This window comes from Oncorhynchus gorbuscha, linkage group LG23 (assembly GCF_021184085.1).
Source record: "Oncorhynchus gorbuscha isolate QuinsamMale2020 ecotype Even-year linkage group LG23, OgorEven_v1.0, whole genome shotgun sequence".
NCBI lineage: Eukaryota > Metazoa > Chordata > Actinopteri > Salmoniformes > Salmonidae > Oncorhynchus > Oncorhynchus gorbuscha.
In genome coordinates this window covers 50,311,343-50,331,962 of record NC_060195.1, presented here as the reverse complement: position 1 = coordinate 50,331,962, position 20,620 = coordinate 50,311,343, and the positions used below count along the sequence as shown (strand labels likewise).

Here is a 20,620-nt window from a genome sequence, read left to right as displayed (position 1 = left end):
TACCGTTCAAAAGTTTGGGGTCACTTAGAAATGTCCTTGTTTTTGAAAGAAAAGTACAGTTTTTGTCCATAACAATAACATAAAATTGATCAGAAATGCAGTGTAGACATTGTTATCAACTGAAAACATTAATCCGTGACTATGTCAAGCCTACAAGCAAAGATTAACAGGTGAACGCCATCAAGACGTTTTGGCTTGCGAAATTGACGATACAACAAATGCATTGGTTATCTCAGCAAGGTTTTACCCATGGTCGTGGAGATGGGGGGGGGAAGGGCAACTAAAATGTACTGAACTAATACATTGCAAATTGGTGGGATTTTCACACATATAGTAAGCGGGCTATTAAATGACCATTTTGTAAATAAATTGATGTATGAAGAGTCTAATGTCCTACTAATAGCCCATCATGGAAACATTGTTTGCATGATGGTCTACACCTGCTAGAGTACACTTGTGAAAAACAAGTGTTTGTAAACATGTTTTCAAAATGCCTCCAGCATTTTAAATCACCACTTTAAATAAAAACACAGCGTCTAAAAAAAATGCACATAACGTTTGATTACATTCTTCATCGTAACCACAATGTCACAAATAATCAAACACACATACAACATGAGCAGATTAACTTGGGTCAAAACAGCCAAAGCATTTTTCGTTAGGGAAAATCTGGTCTGTGAGAATATCCAATGGGCTTTTATATAATTATAATGTAGGGTTAATTATAATAATAATAATAATAATAATTGTTGGATAACAGATCGGCTCTCAGAACTCATTAAGATGTGGCTTCTATATTCAATATGATAATTCATTCAGAAGGTTAAACACATATGTTTTAGGCCTGCAGTAGGTTATAAAGCATGTGCCATGGAATCAGTACATAAAAAAACTATTTTGCAATCTGTATGTCACAGCTGTCAATTTTATGGTCCTTAAATTAAACTGGTATACATTTTTAGTTATCACAATTTTGGTCATTAATGCAGGGCCGGTAGACAAGTTACTTACTTTTTTATTTTTCCTCTACGGGAACGGTCACAACCCCCCTACCCCGCGGGACGGTTGAGCTAATGTGCGGCTAATGTGAAAAGCATGACATTGTAATTAAGAAAGAACATTTGCCAGGACATAGGCATGTCTTATATGAGCAGAAAGCTTAAATTATTGATAATCTAACTACACTGCCCAATTTACAGAAGTTAATACAGTGAACAAATACAATTATATTGTTTGAGGAGAGTGCATAACAACTAAAAACTTCTAACAGTGTCTTTTCTGTAGGAAAGCTAATTATCCTTCATTTTTGACACTCCTGTGAGTGTGTAAACTTAAATGCTTTATTACCATATCATTTTTGTGTGTTCTGTATAGTTATGTACTTGCAAATATATCAATTGACCAATTCGGCACATTTTGGCAGACTTGATAACACATTTTTAACAGTAATACAATGGCTCATTGGATGAGTCTAAAACTTTGCACGTACACTGCTAAATTATGCCTAGACTCGTAAGTCATATGCATTTTCAGAAAGGCAATTATGTTTTTTTTTCTTTGTATTATCTTTTACCAGATCTAATGTGTTATATTCTCCTACATGAATTTCACATTTCCACAAAGTGAAAAAGTGAACACATATTGTTTCCTTTCAAATGGTATCAAGAATATGCATATACCTGCTTCAGATCCTGAGCTACAGACAGTTAGATTTGAGTATGTAATGTTAGGCGAAAATTGAAAAGAAGGGTCTGATCCTTTCAACTGAAATTGCAACCAACTTTTTTGGAATCTGAATAAAGAGAAAAGGGCCCTTCTTGAAAATGGGGTGAGACATTCCAACTAATTTCTAAATAAAGCCAGTTTGTTATTTAGAATGATTTATTTCTGTTTGTAGAGGGAGAGAAAAAAAAGCGCCCACCGTGTATATTTTTTTCCCGAAAATTGTCAGTCCACATGTCAAGTGAAATTCCCCCATTGTATTTACCCAGGTTCTCTCTTAATTAACTCCAGGACAGTTGTTGTTGATGCCTGATGCAGGACTCCAGTGCCAGAGGAGACTCTCAGACTGAAAACGCCTCCATTAATTGCCACAGTTTAGACTACCGCTAGATCGGCGTTCTAACTCCCCTTTGTGATAGTGTGGTGCAATGACAGAATACCACCATCTACCACTAACGGTCGCGGCATAAGCTTGTAACTTTTAAAGGAGGAACCACTGTACTATTCTATGAAGCTTAAATACTTCAAATTATGCATCACAAGAGGCTTACTTCAATGGCAGTTTCAAAAGTACAAAGCAATGAGCCTTTCCCCTTTGCTCAGACACTGCTACTACTACACAATAGGGTATCATGCGGCGATTCACATAGGATGAAGGACTAGGTAATGAGTGGTGTTGCGACACTTCACTTTACCATATAAAAGCTTGAAATCACCCACACAATTTGAATGTAGATGTTCAGCTGCACCTCATTGCAAGTTGTACTTAAGTGTCTTGCTTGCTGCTTACCCCTTCCGGAGCCAAGTGTGCATCCCAAATGGAACCCTATTCTCTATATTAGTGCACTTCTTTTGACCATAGGCCTGTGAGCTGGTCCTATGGGCCCTGGTCAAAAGTAGTGCACTAAATAGGGAATATGGTGTCATTTGGGACACAGAGCAGCCAGAGAAGTATAGCGTGAATCTAGTTAGGAGCGACTCCAAAGGCAGTGGAGGAGAAAGCACCTTTGATCTTTTCTCTTTCTCTCTCTCTCCTCTCTCCATCTGGCTATCCTTTGATTATCCCTTCTTTGAATCTCTTATTTTATTTTGCTACAGTTTGTGTTTATGTTCTGTAGATGCACACACACACACACATACACACACAAACACATTTTCTGCGTCAGAGAGCTGCCTATAGATAGCAGTAGGTGGACACTACTGTAATGTCAATACCTTGCTTCATGCCTGGTAATACACATCTACATCACAATGATTTATTGTGATTTATCCATACTGAACAAAACTATAAACACAGTTACAGTTCATTTAAGGAAATCAGTCAATTGAAATAAATAAATTAGGCACTAATCTATGGATTCCACATGACAGGGCAGTGGCACAGCCAATCAGAATCTGTTTTTCCCCACAATAGAGCTTCATTATAGACAGAAATAGTCCTCATCACCCCCTCCCACCCCCACTCAGACGATCCCGCAGATGAAGAAGCCGGATGTGGAGGTCCTGGGCTGGAGTGGTTACACGGGGTCTGCTGTTGTGAGGCTGGTTGGATGTAATGCTAAATTCTCTAAAATGATGTTGGAGGCAGCTTATGGTAGAGAAATGAACATTCAATTCTCTAGCAACAGCTCTGGTGGACATTCCTGCAGTCAGCATGCAAATTGCAAGCTCCCTCAAAACATGAGACATCTGTGGCATTGTGTTGTGTGACAGAACTGCACATTTTAAAATGGCCTTTGAAACTCTTGATATGCCACACCTGTCAGGTGGATGGATTATATTGGAAAATGAGAAATGCTCACTAATATGGATATAAACAAATTTGTGCACAAAGTTTGAGAGAAATAAGCTTTTTGTGTGCAGGGAATATATTATTTCAGCTCATGAAACATATGACCAAAATTTACATATTGCATTTATGTTTTTGTTGAGTCTATGGGCCCCCTTGAGTGGCACATGGGTCTAAGGCACTGTATCTCAGTGCAAGAAACATCACTACATTACCTGGTTCAAATCCAGGCTGTATCACATCTGTCCGTGATTGGAAGTCCCATAGGGCGGCGCCCAGCATCGTCCGGGGTAGGCCGTCAATGTAAATAAGAATTTGTTCTTAACTGACTTACCTACTTAAATAAAGGTTCACTTAAAAAAATATATATTTATCCTCCAACTTTCCATCCTCCCTTTTGGCACGCACACACACACACAACCCCCTGGCAACACCCCCCGCAAACACAACACACTGCCCCATCCCCAGGGAAGCACTATATTACAGTTGCCAGTTCTGTCCTCTCAGCTCTGCCCCACTTCCTGCTCTTCCATACTTCTATAAACCAGTCTAAGGTTGCGCTGACAAAAAAACAAAACATAAGTTGGCGACCTAAAAGCTAGACTTGTTTACAATGTAACATCTCTGGTGAGCACAAGGGAGAAATTGAATATGGTTAAGAACGGAGATATGTGTCAGCTAAGCTGATTCTTTATGACAGCAGCTTGTCTATGTTTGACAAGGAAAAACTCCCTAATCCCAGAATGCCATTCACTATAAAATGCAAATAAACAAAGTCAAAGATGGCTGCGCCCATTGCCTGAATAAAATCAACTTAGTTTGGCCACAGAATATTACAAATCTTTGATGTGCTTGTTACAGTGTATACAAGAACCGGAGCACATGACTTGACAAGTTTACATTTTTTGACGAATCACAAAGCAAATAAAATGTTATCACCTCAAATACTAATATACTGCCTAGCCGTAGCACGAAATCTAAAGTGTTGCCAGATTTGGGTGAAACCATTATAGGGGGATTTGTAGTTAGTGATACTTGAAGTTTATACAAATGTAACCACATTTTAGGAGATCAATAGCTGGAGATCAATAACCCTGTCTTGCTCCATAGTTTATGATAACCCATATCTACAACCTCACCTCACTCATGCCACGGTCTCTGCACACAATATACTGTAGCTGATAACACGCACACACCATTCAATCTGATCATCCACACAAACGACCTCACTTTCTTGCTTACATGACTTGGATCCACCCTGTTCTCACTCTCTCTCCCGACCAGGATAAAGCCTATCCATGCCATAATACTCACCACATTTGATGACTGCGAAATATCTCCTTCATTTGGCGACGACGCAGGCATTTGTAGGCTACATGTCCAGTGGTGATAACATGTTGATATGAACAAAATGTATTTACAAAGCCAGCGTTTACCTTCGCCATGGTTGGCATGTGTCATATATGCTGATACCCCGCTCTCACTTTGTTTCTTCGCAACTATTGTGTCAAACACACCGGACACTGTCTTACATGAGTAGACCCTCAGACAGACTAATACCAAAGCCTCTTTCAGATAATAATACATGCAAAAATAACTCACGTTGTAAGGGTCGTTATTAATATTTAGTGACCGTACGTACATCCCAACCAGAATGATTACAGGCAACGTCCACATTGGGCTAAAGGCTAAAGCTGTCGCTTTCAATGAGCGGGACACTAATCCGGAAGCTTATAAGAAATCCAAGCTACACCTCCGACGAACCACCAAACAAACAGTACCAAGATCAAATCCTACTACACCGGCTCTGACTCTCGTTGCATGTGGCAGGGCTGGCAAACTAGCACTGATTACAAAGGGAAACCCCGCCGCGAACTGTACAGTGACGTAAGCCTACCAGATGAGCTAACCTTCTATGCACGCTTCGAGGCTAGCAACACTGAACTACGCATGAGAGCACCAGCTGTAAGGGTAAAGGGTCCGGAGACTGTGTTATCACTCTCTCCATAGCCAATGTGAGTAATACTTTTACCCTTTTACTGCTGTGGGCTAAATCAGGGTCAAACAGAGTTTTCTTGGTAGTCTTAAACAAATCTACTTTACAACAAAAGTATATATCTCACACACATAGTTATGGGCTTCAAAAAAAGAGGACACCTGTACCATGTCAGATATAGAGTTGAAATGTGTTACATTCTGAGTTTGCATTCCAATATTACACTTTATATATATCACAGAAGACTGAAATATAACAAAACTGTTTGACATAGAAACACCAGATTTCCGGCGGGTTTTTTAAATAATGTTTATTCATTATAAAATTATGAAAAATATGAATAACATTCCACCCATGAGACCACTAGGTCATTTGACTGCAGGAAAGGGCTACACAGGTTAACATTCAGAAGGCTGCAGGGCCAGATGGATTATCAGGACACATACTCAGATCATGTGCTTACCAGCTGGCAAGTGTCTTCACTGACATTTTCAACCTCTCCCTGACCACCATTGTTCCCTTGTCCAAGAATAAGGTAACCTGCATAAACGACTATTGCACGACTATTGCACTCATATCTGTAGCCATGAAATGCTTTGAAAAGCTGGTCATGGCTCACATCAACACCATCATCCTAGACACCCTGGACCCTCTCCAATTTGCATACCGCCACAACAGATCCACAGATTACGCAATCTTTGATTGCACTCCAAACTGCCCTTTCCCAACTGGACAAAAGGAACATCTACGCGATAAGGCAGTTCATTGACTACAGCTCAGTGTTCAACGCCATTGTGCCCTCCAAGCTCATCACTAAATTAAGGGCCGTGGGATTTAACACCTCCTCTGCAATTGGATCTTGGACATCCTGATGGCCACCCTCAGGTGGTGAGGATATGCAGCAACACATGCGCAAGGCTTATCCTCAGGGGTGTGTGCTTAGACCCCTTCTGTAATCCCTGTTCAACCACGACTGTGTGGCCGTGCACGACTCCAACAACATCATTACGTTTACAGACGACACACGGTGGTAGGCCTGATCACCGACAACGATGAGACAGCCTACAGGGGGGAGGTTAGAGACCTGGCAGTGTGGTGCCATGACAATAACCTCTCCTTCAACATCAGCAAGACAAAGGTGCTGATCATGGACTACAGAAGATGGAGGGCAGAGCATGCCCCCATCCACAACGATGGGGCTGTTGTGGAACAGGTCGAGAGCTTCAAGTTCCTTGGTGGACACATAACTAAGGAACTATCATGGTCCGCACACAACACAGTCATGAAGAGGGTATGACAACACCGCTGAAAAGATTTGGCATGGGCCCTCAGATCCTCAAAAAGTTATACAGTTGCACCATCGAGAGCATCTTTAATGGCTGCATCACAGCTTGGTTTGGCAACTGTTTGGCATCCGAATGCAATGCGCTACAGAGGGTAGTGCGTACCGCCCAGTACATCACTGGAGCCGAGCTTCCTGCATTCTAGAACCTCTATACCATAACCTCTATATAGTCAGAGGAAGGCCCCAAAAATTGTCAAACACTCCAGCCACATGGCAAGTGGTACCGATACACAAGGTCTCGAACCAACAGGATCCTGAACAGCTTCAACCCCTAAGCTTTAAGACTGATAAATAGTTAATTAAATAGTTAACCAATAGCTACTCGGAATATCTGCATTGACCCTTTTTGCAATTATCTCTTTTGACTCATAACATACGCTGCTGTTACTGTTTATTATCTATCCCGTTGCCTAGTCACTTTATCCCTACCTATGTCTCTACCTCAATTACCTCATACCCCTGCACCTCTATTCGGTACTGGTACCCCATGTATATAGCCAAGTTATCATTACTCATTGTGTATTTATTCCTTGTGTTATTATTTTTCTATTTATTTTCTATCTGCATTGTTGGGAAGGGCCTGTAAGCATTTTACTGTTACTCTACACTAGTTGTTCATGACAAAAAAAATTGATTTGATAGGAAGTGTCACATAGCAGAGGCAAATACTGCAAAGTGCCGCTATAGCAATCGCAATGGATCAAATGGGGAAACAAATGAGCCATTACACAATTGATGACAACAATGGTGGGTGTTGATCGAACATTCAATACATATATATTTTTTAAAACTTTTATTTAAATTATGTCAGTCAAGCTATATTGATTTGTACCCATTTAAGATACTTCAGAATGTTATGAAATCTGACATTGTCTGGCAGTGTCACTTTTGCAATCATCTTCTACTATCATCCCAAATTATAATTGTTCCCATATCCTCCACAACAAGAGATCATCACAAAATGGAATGTGAACACATACTAGTACTAATTAATGAATTAGAAGGCCCAATCAACAGGCCAATATAAAATATTTCAAGCTGCTATGTCAATCACATACTCCCCCACTCCTCTCTCCCTCTTTCCTCAAATGATAGAATAACCCAGGTCCTCCACTTCCCCCAAGTCATAACCCCTTGAGGTTTCCTTCCTCAACACACCATTGTGTTTGCATGTCACCTCACAGCCTGTGGTCACGTAGTTGAGGAAATGACCCAGAATGCATTTTACTTTCCCTCTGTTGCTGTACAGTAGCTCTGTGTCGAGGGGGCTGCCTGGTGTGTGTGTGTGTGTGTGTGTGTGTGTGTGTGTGTGTGTGTGTGTGTGTGTGTGTGTGTGTGTGTGTGTGTGTGTGTGTGTGTGTGTGTGTGTGTGTGTGTGTGTGTGTGTGTGTGTGTGTGTGTGTGTGTGTGTGTGTGTGTGTGTATTGTACACAAGCTATGTGATGTCAAGAGGGGCGCCTGGAACGCCTTCAAGTCCTCTGTGAAATCACAGGGAATTACAGATGAGCAGTTTCTTTCAGTCTCGCCTCAGGGCACATCTGCACTGTGTGCTCAATTACTGCTAATACACACGCTCTACGCAGTGGATGTTTGTTTAGAATGCCAAGCAATGGAAGTAACAGAGCCTGTTACATAATGGGACTACTGTAGGACTATAATGCACGACAAATCCTATGCAATATATTGGGCACTCTGGCCAATCAATCAATGTACTGGTAGGGAAGAAAGAGAGCATTTGACTGATGCTTGGACATCCATCCGTCTCACTCCTCGTCCAATCACTATGGCATCCAATCCTCTGGACACGACAGTGGTGGCTCTTGTCACCAAACCATGTCCAATCGTCCTGTCATATCAGCTCATGTATGGTCCCTGGCAGAACAAGCTCTCTTCCCTCTCTCAATGTATCCCTCGATACATTGCTTACCCACTGCTTTTCCAATTTCCCTCTCCTTTCTTTAAAGCCTCTCATATCGCAAGCTGGCCTCGTGGAGATGTGGAGAGAGACCACCCTCTATTTGCTTGGACTCCGATGGATGGAATCATACACACACACACACACACACACACACACACACACACACACACACACACACACACACACACACACACACACACACACACACACACACACACACACACACACACACACACACACACACACACACACACACACACACACGTGCACGCATAGACCCACAGACAAGCACACACACACAAACACACAGGGCTGTTTCTAGCCTTTTGGGGGCCATGAACACTTTGCCATTGAATCAGTCAATCTTGATGAACAATAGATGTGCAAAATGTCAAGTACAATGCTAAGTACATGTCATGGTTCCACCTGTCACCAGAGGGCGGCAAAGACCGTCCTAGAGACATTAATGACACTCAGGTGTAACCTATTTACTCGTAAAGATTTTCCTGTTAAAATAAACGTTTCTGTTGTCCTTTGCAGAAGCTTGGATTGTTTACCGCGTGCATTTGTTTCCTGGGGGAGTTTGAGACTTAGTGTTTATTGTTGTTTAAATGTACTGTGATCCTGCGGCTACCGTTTCTCAGTAAAGTATGATGTTTATCCTTAACCACTGATTCCTCGTCTGGTCTCTTCTCTACATCTGGGTCCAACCTCACCACATCACAGCAAGCTTCTGCCTAAACATGGACCCAGCAGAGATCAACCAGATCCAGAATGCTATAACCCCCCAAGGAGCACTGCCGGGGTGGCAGCAAGAACAACTCTACCAAATATCAGAGACCCTCCGGGCACTTACCGATTCCCTTTAACCATGTCCCAACCTCAACCCAGGAGGAGCTAATGCCCAAGTCTCATCGCCTAGTGGTACAGGCTTCGCCGTAGTGCCTCCAGGGAACCTGCACCGGGAACCCAAGATCCCAGCCCCGGAGTGGTATGACGGCCACCCGGGAGGATGCAAGGTGTTCCTTACTCAGTATTCTCTGGTGTTTGAGCTACAGTCCTCCTCGTTCCACACCGATCGGGCCATGATCACCTACATCATCTCTCTACTCTCAGGCAAGGCCCTGGTGGGGGCAACGGCTGTGTGGGAACAGCAGCCAGCATCCAGCAGCTCCATATCAGCCTTCACTGCCAAGCTGCGACGAGTCTTCAACCACCCTATCGGGGGATGAGAAAAGGCAAGCTGACTGTTCAACCTCCGCCAAGGGGCCAGACCAGTGTTGACTTTGACGTTGAGTTCCGCACCACCCCTGTATCCCACTTTCCGGAGCACGCTAAGCCTCCCAAGCCCAGCATTGAGGAGCCTAGGCAGCTGGGACGCACACGTCAGAGCACAGGAACATGACAGGCGCATGTGTGATGGCTGCTGCCTCTACTGCAGACGTATCGGCCATCTCTGTGCTACATGCCCAGAGTTGACGGCAAACGCCACAGCTCACCAGGACAAGGAGAGACCCTGACGAGCTGTGCAGTTATACTCCAGCTACCATCTGACACTTCCCACAACCCTTAATTGGGACAACCGTCAGCACCACATTCAAGCTTTCATGGACTCCAGAGCCACGGATAATTCACCAGAGAATTACAAATCCCCTGCGTGAAATGTCCCATCCCTCTGCATATTCAAGCCCTCGATGGATGCCCCATTAGCTCCAGCCAAGTGGAATATCAGACCAAGCCAATTCTACTGCAGGTTGGGGTGAACCACTCAGAGACTCTTAGTTTTCTTTTGATCACTGCTCCTGAGAACCCCCTTATCCTAGGGTACCCCTGACTAATGATACATAACCCACTATTATCCTACACTTACTAGAACAGGGTAAGAACTGCCAGACTAAATGCCAAAGACCCCCACCAAGAGCCTCGCCATGTTCCCCGGCATCCATTGAAGACCAAGACTCTTCCACTCTCCCTCCTGAGTACTTCGACCTATCGGGAGGCCTTCAGTAAGAGTCAATCCGCCACCCTCCCTCTTCATCGTCCATGCAACTGCGCCATAGAACTCCTATCCGGCTCCACCCCTCCCTGGGTCCGCCTGTACTCCCTCTCGACCCCTGAAGCAGAACTCACGGACAATTACATCCGGGAGTCATTGGAGGCAGGTTTCATTCGCTCTACACCCCCATTACAGAGGGCTCATTAAACCCTATCCCTGATGTCCGCCGCCTTGGAGTTGGCCCATGTGGCCCAATTCTTTACAAAACTGGACCTCTGCAACGTTTACAATCTGGTGAGAATCAGGGAGAGTGATGAATGGACGACTCCCTTTAACATTCCGAGTGGCCATTATGAGTGTCACTCACCGGCAGTCTTCCAAGCATTGGTGAAACTCACTGGCTGTCTTCCAAGCATTAGTCAATGACACACTTAGGGATATGTTGAATCGGTTCATCTTTGTCTACCTCGACAACATCCTGATCTTCTACAAGATCTTTCCGGAACACATCCTCCATGTCCGCCAAGTCCTGACATGCCTCCTGCAGAGTCAGCTATACCTGAAGAAAAGAGTGAAGAGTGAGTTCCATGTATCCTAAGTTTCTTTCCTGGGTCACATTATCACTACCGCCGACATCCAAATGGACCCTGTAAATGTGAGGGTGGTTACCGACTGGCCCCGTCCCGTCCCACCTCACTCAAACAAGTCCTGCGGTTCCCTGGGTGTCATTGCTTCTCACGGCCGTAACCCGCAAGTCCCAGAATCATTTTTGCGGGACCCCCGAGGCTGACAGGGCATTCGGGGAGCTCAAGGGACGTTTTACCTCCAGAACCATCCTCGTCCATCCTGATCCTACCTCTACCGTTGTGTTAAAGGTGGACGCCTCAGACACCTTTCACAGCGAAACAAGAAACTGCACCCATGTGCCTTTCTCTCCAAGCGGTTCTCACCAGCAGAACGCAACTACGATGTAGGCAACCGAGAGATTTTGGCAGGTAAGTAGACCCTTGAGGGGTGGAGACACTGGTTGGAGGGAGCACCTCATCCTTTTGTGATCAGGCGGACCACAATAACTTGGTCTCCATTCAAGAAGCCAAGAGGTTGAACGCTCGCCAGGCTAGGTGGCCTCTGTTCTTTAACAGGTTCAACTTCACACTACCTTTTGCCCGGGATCCAAGAATCAGAAAGCAGACGCCCTGTCCCGCCAACACGTGTCTCTAATGAGAAGGACTCCGAGTCCATCATCGCCAGCTCCCCCATTGTGTCCCCGTGATATTGAGTATTGAGACCACAGTCTGGTGAGTCCAGACCCATTCAGGCCTGCTCCGCCTGTGCCCAAAGCATGTCTTCACGACAGCAACCGGCTGGGTTGCTCCAACCTCTGCACATCCCCAGCTGGCCCTGGTCCCACCTGTCTGTAGACTTTATCACAGGGTTACCCCCATCCCAAGGGCTTACCACTATCCTGGTGGTCGTCGATCAGTTTTCCAAGGCAGCCCATTTCATCACCTTACCCAAGTTGCCCTCAGCGAAGGAGACCGCTGATCTTATGATTACCCATGTCTTTTGACTGCACAGACTTCACCAGGACATTGTCTCGGATCATGGGCCTCTGTTTGTTGCGTGGTATTGGAAAGCCTTCTGCTCCCTGTTGGAGGACGTCGGTGAGTCTCTCCTCGGCGTTCCACCCCCAGAGGGAGCAGGCCAACAAGGAGCTGGAGAAGTTCCTCCACTGTTTAGTCTCCACCCAAGCCAGCAACTGGAGCAAGTTCCTTTTCTGGGCTGATTAAACCTGATTAAACACTGTGGCCATTACACAGGTGCCACAGATGTCTCAAGTTGAGGGAGCATGCAATTGAAATGCTGACTGCAGGAATGTCCACCAGAGCTGTTGCCAGAGAATGTAATGTTCATTTCCATCCAATGCCCACCCATGGCTGCACTCCTGCCCAGTCATGTGAAATCCATAGATTAAACCCTAATTATTTCAATTGACTGATTTGTAACTGTAACTTAGTAAAAAAAAATGAAAATGTTGCATTTATATATATTTTTTAAGTCTATCATATTATTGTGTCCCAATATACCCTTCTCCGAAAGGGTGCACCCTGTAGAAATACTGATGTTACACAGGAAATGGAAATAACTTACTTGAAGCACTGTAGCTGATTGACATGTTCAGTAAAGTTTGCTGAAAGTTCGAAACACACTCCCATATTGGTGTACCAAAAATAGCAGAAACTCCAGCCCAATACACACTTATAGGGTGAAAGTATACCAAGAATTGGAGCACAGCAATTGTAACACACAAAAACAGTGATTATAGGGGGACAAAATGCTGTCTCATCGCACAAGCTATATAAACACCATAGTCTGGTAGAGCTGTGGAAAATACAATAAGGAAATAATAAAAGCAATAGCACCTATTAGCAGGATGTCCATTTGTTTTTTTTAAATTACTTCCTTGCAATCACTACTTTCAGACGGCCCGCGTCTGTCTGCCGTCAAAATGGTTTTATATTCACCCAGGATGATGGGGGGGAACATGGGAACTGAGAGACACATTCACGATTGTGACCACTGTGACATCTACAGAGTTGTCGGTGCTCCCAACCACTCTCCATTCACAAGCCAAACTGTGGAGTCACAATGCGATAGAGCAAATTGAGAGTTATCGCATTGGTTCCAGTATTGTCCTATGTATTTATAGAAACGCATTAGCTAAAATGCGGGACATGCCCCGGTAAACATAGGTAGTAGATAACGTCCTTAAAATTGTCTCTTTTCAAAATATAAATGAGATTAGGATTGGAAAATACAGTTGGGAATCATAATAATTGTAAGGGTTTTTTGGTGAAAGAGAAGCGGACCAAAAAGCAGCATGGTGGTTATTCATGTTCTTTAATATATAAAGACACTACACATGAGATAACTAACAAAAACAACAAACGTGAGAAAACCTAAAACAGTCCTATCTGGTGCAATCACAGAGACAGAAACAATCACCCACAAACACACAGTGAAACCCAGGCTACCTAAGTATGATTCTCAATCAGAGACAACTAATGACACCTGCCTCTGATTGAGAACCATACTAGGCCGAAACATAGAAATTCCCAAAACCTAGAAAAACAAACATAGACTGCCCACCCAACTCACGCCCTGACCATACTAACTAAATACAAAACACAGGAAATAAAGGTCAGAACGTGACAGTACCCCCCCCCAAAGGTGCGGACTCCGGCCGCAAAACCTTGACCTATAGGGGAGGGTCTGGGTGGGCGTCTGTCCGCGGTGGCGGTTCTGGCGCGGGACGCGGACCCCACTTCACCATTGTCTTAGTCCGCCTTATTGTCTGCCTCCGTGGCTTTCTCACCATGGCAACCCCTCTCAATGACCCCACTGGACAGAGGGGCAGGGGCTCTGGCGCCTCTGGGCTGAGGGGCTCTGGCGCCTCTGGGCTGAGGGGCTCTGGCGCCTCTGGGCTGAGGGGCTCCGGCAGCGGCGCCGGACAGGCGGGAGGCTCCGGCAGCGGCGCCGGACAGGCGGGAGGCTCCGGCAGCGGCGCCGGACAGGCGGGACGCTCCGGCAGCGGCGCCGGACAGGCGGGAGCACCTGCAGGGAGGAGACAGGGAGACAGCCTGGTGCGTGGAGCTGCCACAGGAGGCAGCGGCGCCGGACAGGCGAGACGCTCCGGCAGCGGCGCCGGACAGGCGGGACGCTCCGGCAGCGGCGCCGGACAGGCGAGACGCTCCGGCAGCGGCGCCGGACAGGCGGGAGGCTCCGGCAGCGGCGCCGGACAGGCGGGACGCTCCGGCAGCGCTGGAGAGGAGGAAGGCTCTGTAAGCCTGATGCGTGGTGCTGGCACTGGTGGTACTAGGCCGAGGACACGCACAGGAAGCCTGGTGCGGGGAGCTGCCACCGGAGGACTGGTGTGTGGAGGTGGTGACGGATAGACCGGACCGTGAAGGCGTACTGGAGATCTTGAGAGCAGGGCTGGCACCAACCGCCCTGGCTGGATCTTCAGTCTAGCCCGGCAGATGTGAGGAGCTGAGATGTAGCGTACTGGGCTAAGCACGTGTACTGGGGACATCGTGCATTCCACCGCATAGCACGGTGCCTGACCAGTACCACGCCCGCCACGGTTAGCACTGCTAGGCACACTGTAGCGCTGAGCTGGCACAGGACATGCAAGGCTAGGGAGGTGCACAGGAGGCCTGGTGCGTGAGGCTGGCACCATCTTCACCAGCCGACTAGCACGCACCTCAGGACGAGTATGGAGAGCTGACCCAGGTGTCATCAAATCCTCGACACGCTCCGTCGGGCGAATTCCGTGTCTCATGCACCAACACAGCAACTCCCTCATATCTCTCTCCTCCAATCTCCCCATTAACTCCTTCACAGTCTCTGCTTCGCTCACCTCCAACACCAGCTCTGGTTCTGAGCTCCTCCTTGGCTCCTCACGATAAGCGGGGGGAGTTGGCTCAGGTCTGACTCCTGACTCTGCCACACTCCCCCTGTGCCCCCCCCAAGAAATATTTGGGGCTGACTCTCGGGCTTCCGTCCGCGCCGCCGTGCTTGCTTCGCCAACCTCATTCTCCTGTAACCTTCCGCGCACTGCTCCATCGAATCCCAGGCGGGCTCCGGCACTCTCCCTGGGTCGACCGCCCACCTGTCTATTTCCTCCCAAGTTGTGTAGTCCAGATTCTGCTCCTGCTGCCTGACGCCGCTTGGTCCTGTTGTGGTGGGTGATTCTGCTGCTGCTGTCGTCGCTGTCCTTTACCACGCCGCTTGGTCCGATTTGGGTGGGTGATTCTGTAATGAATTTCCTCCTCTTCTTCCGAAGAGGAGAGGCAAAACGGATCAGAGGACCAATGCGCGGCGTGGTAAGTGTCCATGGTTCTTTTTAATACGTTAAGGTACACATGAACAACTGACTACAAAAAAACAATAAATGTGAAAACTCAAAACAGTCCTATCTGGTGCAATCACAGAGACAGAAACAATCACCCACAAACACACAGTGAAACCCAGGCTACCTAAGTATGATTCTCAATCAGAGACAACTAATGACACCTGCTTCTGATTGAGAACCATACTAGGCCGAAACATAGAAATTCCCAAAACCTAGAAAAACAAACATAGACTGCCCACCCAACTCACGCCCTGACCATACTAACTAAATACAAAACACAGGAAATAAAGGTCAGAACGTGAAAATAATGCACTCTATTTTATTTCCTCTGTCTACCCCTCTTTCTCCATTTTGCTCTCTATCTCCTCGCACTCATTATATTTTCCTCTGTTGTTCTCTTTCTAAGACTATCAGTAATTCTCTAACCTACTGTATCTATTTTCCTCTTCCTCTCTCCTTGGCTCTCTCTTGCTGACAATTTCTCTCTCGCTCTCTCTCACTGATTTTCCCTCTCTCTCGTTAACTAGGACAGTATTTCTTGGCCTCTCTTTCACTCTTCCTCTCTCCTATTTCTCGGTCTGTCATCCTTATCTCTCTCTTTCTCCTTTCTCTCCCTCTCTCCCTTGGTTAATTAAATCAGGAGCTGCCACATGTTTCTGTGTATGACTACATCAGCCCTTCAGGCGCGCTGGGCTTAGTCAAGCAGATCACAGAGATTCTGCAACTAAAAATACAGGTAACGCTGCTCAGAGATGTCCCTCCTGTCGTTACCTCCCCCCATCCCTATATCTCTGTCTTACATTCGGAATCATCTTCTCTCTCTCTCTCCCGTCTCCCATCCATCTCTCTCTTACACTTAGCCTCTGCTCCTCTCCCGCTCTACCTTCCTCCCTCTAACTCCCCATCCTTCTCTTACACTCAGACTCTCAATTTATAGGCCCTCTCCTATTCTCGCTATACACCAAGTCACTTGGCTCTGTCATAACCTCACATGGTCTCTCCTATCATTGCTATGCAGACGACACACAATTAATCTTCTCCTTTCCCCCTTCTGATGACCAGGTGGCGAATCGCATCTCTGCATGTCTGGCAGACATATCAGTGTGGATGACGGATCACCACCTCAAGCTGAACTTCGGCAAGACGGAGCTGCTCTTCCTCCCGGGGAAGGACTGCCCGTTCCATGATCTCGCCATCACGGTTGACAACTCCATTGTGTCCTCCTCCCAGAGCGCTAAGAACCTTGGCGTGATCCTGGACAACAAACTGTCGTTCTCAACTAACATCAAGGCGGTGGCCCGTTCCTGTAGGTTCATGCTCTACAACATCCGCAGAGTACGACCCTGCCTCACACAGGAAGCGGCGCAGGTCCTAATCCAGGCACTTGTCATCTCCCGTCTGGATTACTGCAACTCGCTGTTGGCTGGGCTCCCTGCCTGTGCCATTAAACCCCTACAACTCATCCAGAACGCCGCAGCCCGTCTAGTGTTCAACCTTCCCAAGTTCTCTCACGTCACCCCGCTCCTCCGCTCTCTCCACTGGCTTCCAGTTGAAGCTCGCATCCGCTACAAGACCATGGTGCTTGCCTACGGAGCTGTGAGGGGAACGGCACCTCAGTACCTCCAGGCTCTGATCAGGCCCTACATCCAAATAAGGGCACTGCGTTCATCCACCTCTGGCCTGCTCGCCTCCCTACCACTGAGGAAGTACAGTTCCCGCTCAGCTCAGTCAAAACTGTTCGCTGCTCTGGCTCCCCAATGGTGGAACAAACTCCCTCACGACGCCAGGACAGCGGAGTCAATCACCACCTTCCGGAGACACCTGAAACCCCACCTCTTTAAGGAATACCTAGGATAGGATAAAGTAATCCTTCTCACCCCCCCCCCCCTTAAAATATTTAGATGCACTATTGTAAAGTGGTTGTTCCACTGGATGTCATAAGGTGAATGCACCAATTTGTAAGTCGCTCTGGATAAGAGCGTCTGCTAAATGACTTAAATGTAATGTAATGTAAATGTAATTTCTCTTTCTAACTCTCACTATTTTAGTCTTTCTCTGTCTGTCTCTCACTCCCACTCTCTTCCCTACTTTTTCATTGTTATCTCTCTCCATATCTGTGTTTGCAGTCTCTCTCTCCATCACTATTTAGCTCTCTCTGTCTCTCTCCTCTTTAATGGTGATTTCACAGTGATTATCACCCACTCTTTAGAGCGCTAACCCCAGAGCCCTTGAGCTGGTGAGACATTCTCTTTCTCTCTCTGAAGGAACTGAACAAAACAAAAACAAAACAGCATTTCCAGGAAGCATGCTGATGATGCTTCAGGGGAAATGATGAAATTAGATTCTTTCTAGCTCCATATCCTAGTAAAACACTGCTACAATCGTTTCACTTTACTCTTACTTTACTAGGATTATTTAAATGGGAAATTGCAAAAAATATCAACAATTCTGGAAACAACATTTCAGGAAACGATAGCGGTAAGGTACGCAACTAGCTGATTTGCCATGTTACACAAGCATAGTAGCGGTAGAGAAGTTTCTAGAGACTTTCACACGATAAGATCATCAGAGCAAGGTGGATGAGGAGTAAGTCATCAAACTTCTGTATAATTATAATCAGCTATGTAAGTTCAGCTCAAGGACCCTGACTTAATTTGGAGTGAAAGCACTACGCATAAGCATAGCCTGATGCTGCCTGTTGACTACTCTTGAGCAGTTTTCTGCCAGGTCACTGAGCAGATGAGTGTGTGCGTGTGTGTGTCTGTGCATGTCCATGAAAATATAAATTAAACACACCTGCCCGACCAGATCTCAATGAATGACACTTTTTTGATCAAAATCTGTTAAGATACAAATTCCTTTCGTAAACACAAACTAATCAGAGCACACTAAACCCATCCCAGCTATTTCTATTCCAAGCAGGCTCTGCCACAGTGTGATAGCCTCCTGGGGAGACTAAATCCCAGTCATTTCCCTAAACGACTCCACACTGGCTCATGCTACAGCACTGGATCATGCTATAGGCTCACAGTAGCGACAGCAGTTAAACACCACTTATCCAGTGAAACTGCATTCCCCACACAGCCAACACATAGGCTAGAGTGGCAATCCTCCAGCCCTGTCAAACACAGCTCTTAGTCTGGGACTCAACTCCCTCCATGCTGTGTCAATTAAAAGCACAGTTTTAGCTCTGACTTCATAACATACTAATTCAGCTGCTAATAGTGTGACCACCAATCAATCCAAACCTTATACAGACACTGCATGTATGCCAATCATGTTATTACCATTCCACACAGGGTAAAATTGCTATACTGCAGTAGGTACGTCAAAGTAACTACTCTCTGCAAAGTATCAATGAGATTTACCTGTAATAAAAATAAAAATAATAATAGACAAGAAAAACAACTAATTAAGCATCCCTGTTTTGACCATGAATTATGTGACTCACCATAACTATGTCTCTTCTTAGTCTAGCAGCTACATTAGGCTAATAACTGAATATTCTAAGAGTAAGGTGAGGTAAAGTATGTAATTGATAAGTAGCTAGCTTGCACTGTTAGCCGTCCGTGTCCTGTAACACTTTGAATGCGTCCCAAATGACACCCTATTCCCTACCCTATTCTTTACTCCATCCCAAATAACACCTTATTTCCTTTGTAGTGCTCTACTTTTGACCAGGGCTCTGGTGAAACGTAGTGCACTTTATAGGGGATAGGGTGCCATTTGGGAAGCAAGCCCTTCACTCTGCATTAATCAGCTACTCCATCAGTGGGGAAAAGGTCCCCTGTCACATGATTAGGACAATCAGCGCATTATAAATGGCCGCCCACTCTCTCAGAGCCGGACGTCTAACCAACTGATTTAATGTGTCCCCTTTTCAAAATGAAGACATTTTGAAGAGAGTCGAAGGAAAACATTTCCACAGTGCCGTAGGGTTCAGAATAATAAACAGGTACATGTTTGAGAATAATCAGTTCTGAGATACAGTGGCACTGAATTCCAAATCTATCCAGTTTTAAATTGACATTTTGTTCATTTAGCATACACTTATCCAGAGTGACACAGTGAGTGCATTAAACTGTGGTAGGTAAGACAAACACATATCATAGCCATTGCAAGTAAAACTTCCCTCAATAAAGCAACTATCAGTTTAATTAAATCAGTGCTTTGTAAGAAAACCCCCTTGCTCCTACGCACTATGGGCTTTACTCCAGTAGACCTGTGACGATTGGATAGATATAAGCATTATAGTAAGAGCTTCATATTGCCTTCTGATTGGCTGGGTGGAATTTGCAGACATTTGTGGAAATTGCATTCACATCGTCTTTTTAATTAGCCTACAGTACCTTTCATGTGCCATCTCCAATAGCTTAAGCACCAATTAGAAAAAGGCAATCTGAGTTAGTAATTCAATTGGCAATTGCATCACGTGCAACACAGTTTCACACTGACAAGACCGAGATATGTAAGAAATGCCGATTGAAATCACAGTACCATCATTTTAATAATCGCTCGCTGAAATCACACTAGTGATGGGTGGAGATCTGTGATTTTTCAGTTTATAATATCGCCCTGTCGATTGAACGGCAAACAATCAGAGCAGGAGAGTCATTACTCCAACAGCCGCAGAGCTCTGTATATGATCTTAATTTGTATGAATGGCGCCTTCATGCCCCATTTGCCCCCGATAACGCTCGATTAGTGCACCTGCTGTGTGATGAGGCTCACTACAGAGATACAGAGAGAAGACTGTCATCCATTTCACTGAGAGACCCGATCAGATCGCTCACTTGTCAAAATGACCCGTCTTTAGTCTACAGCCTGTCTCTCATGGCCAGTATGTCAGACACCGATTTAGCCTCCCCCTGCAGTAAAAAGCTAATTTCGTGTAGATTCTTCATTGAGCATGCTGTTTAGTCCAGGATTTAAAATAGAA

General features: G+C 45.6%; 1 protein-coding gene across 3 annotated transcripts in view; it reads right to left on the bottom strand.

The window, feature by feature from the left end:
• LOC124011314 (neural cell adhesion molecule 2-like) overlaps positions 1-20,620 on the bottom strand; it is a 457,182-nt gene that overhangs the window by 138,039 nt on the left and 298,523 nt on the right. The window lies entirely within an intron of this gene.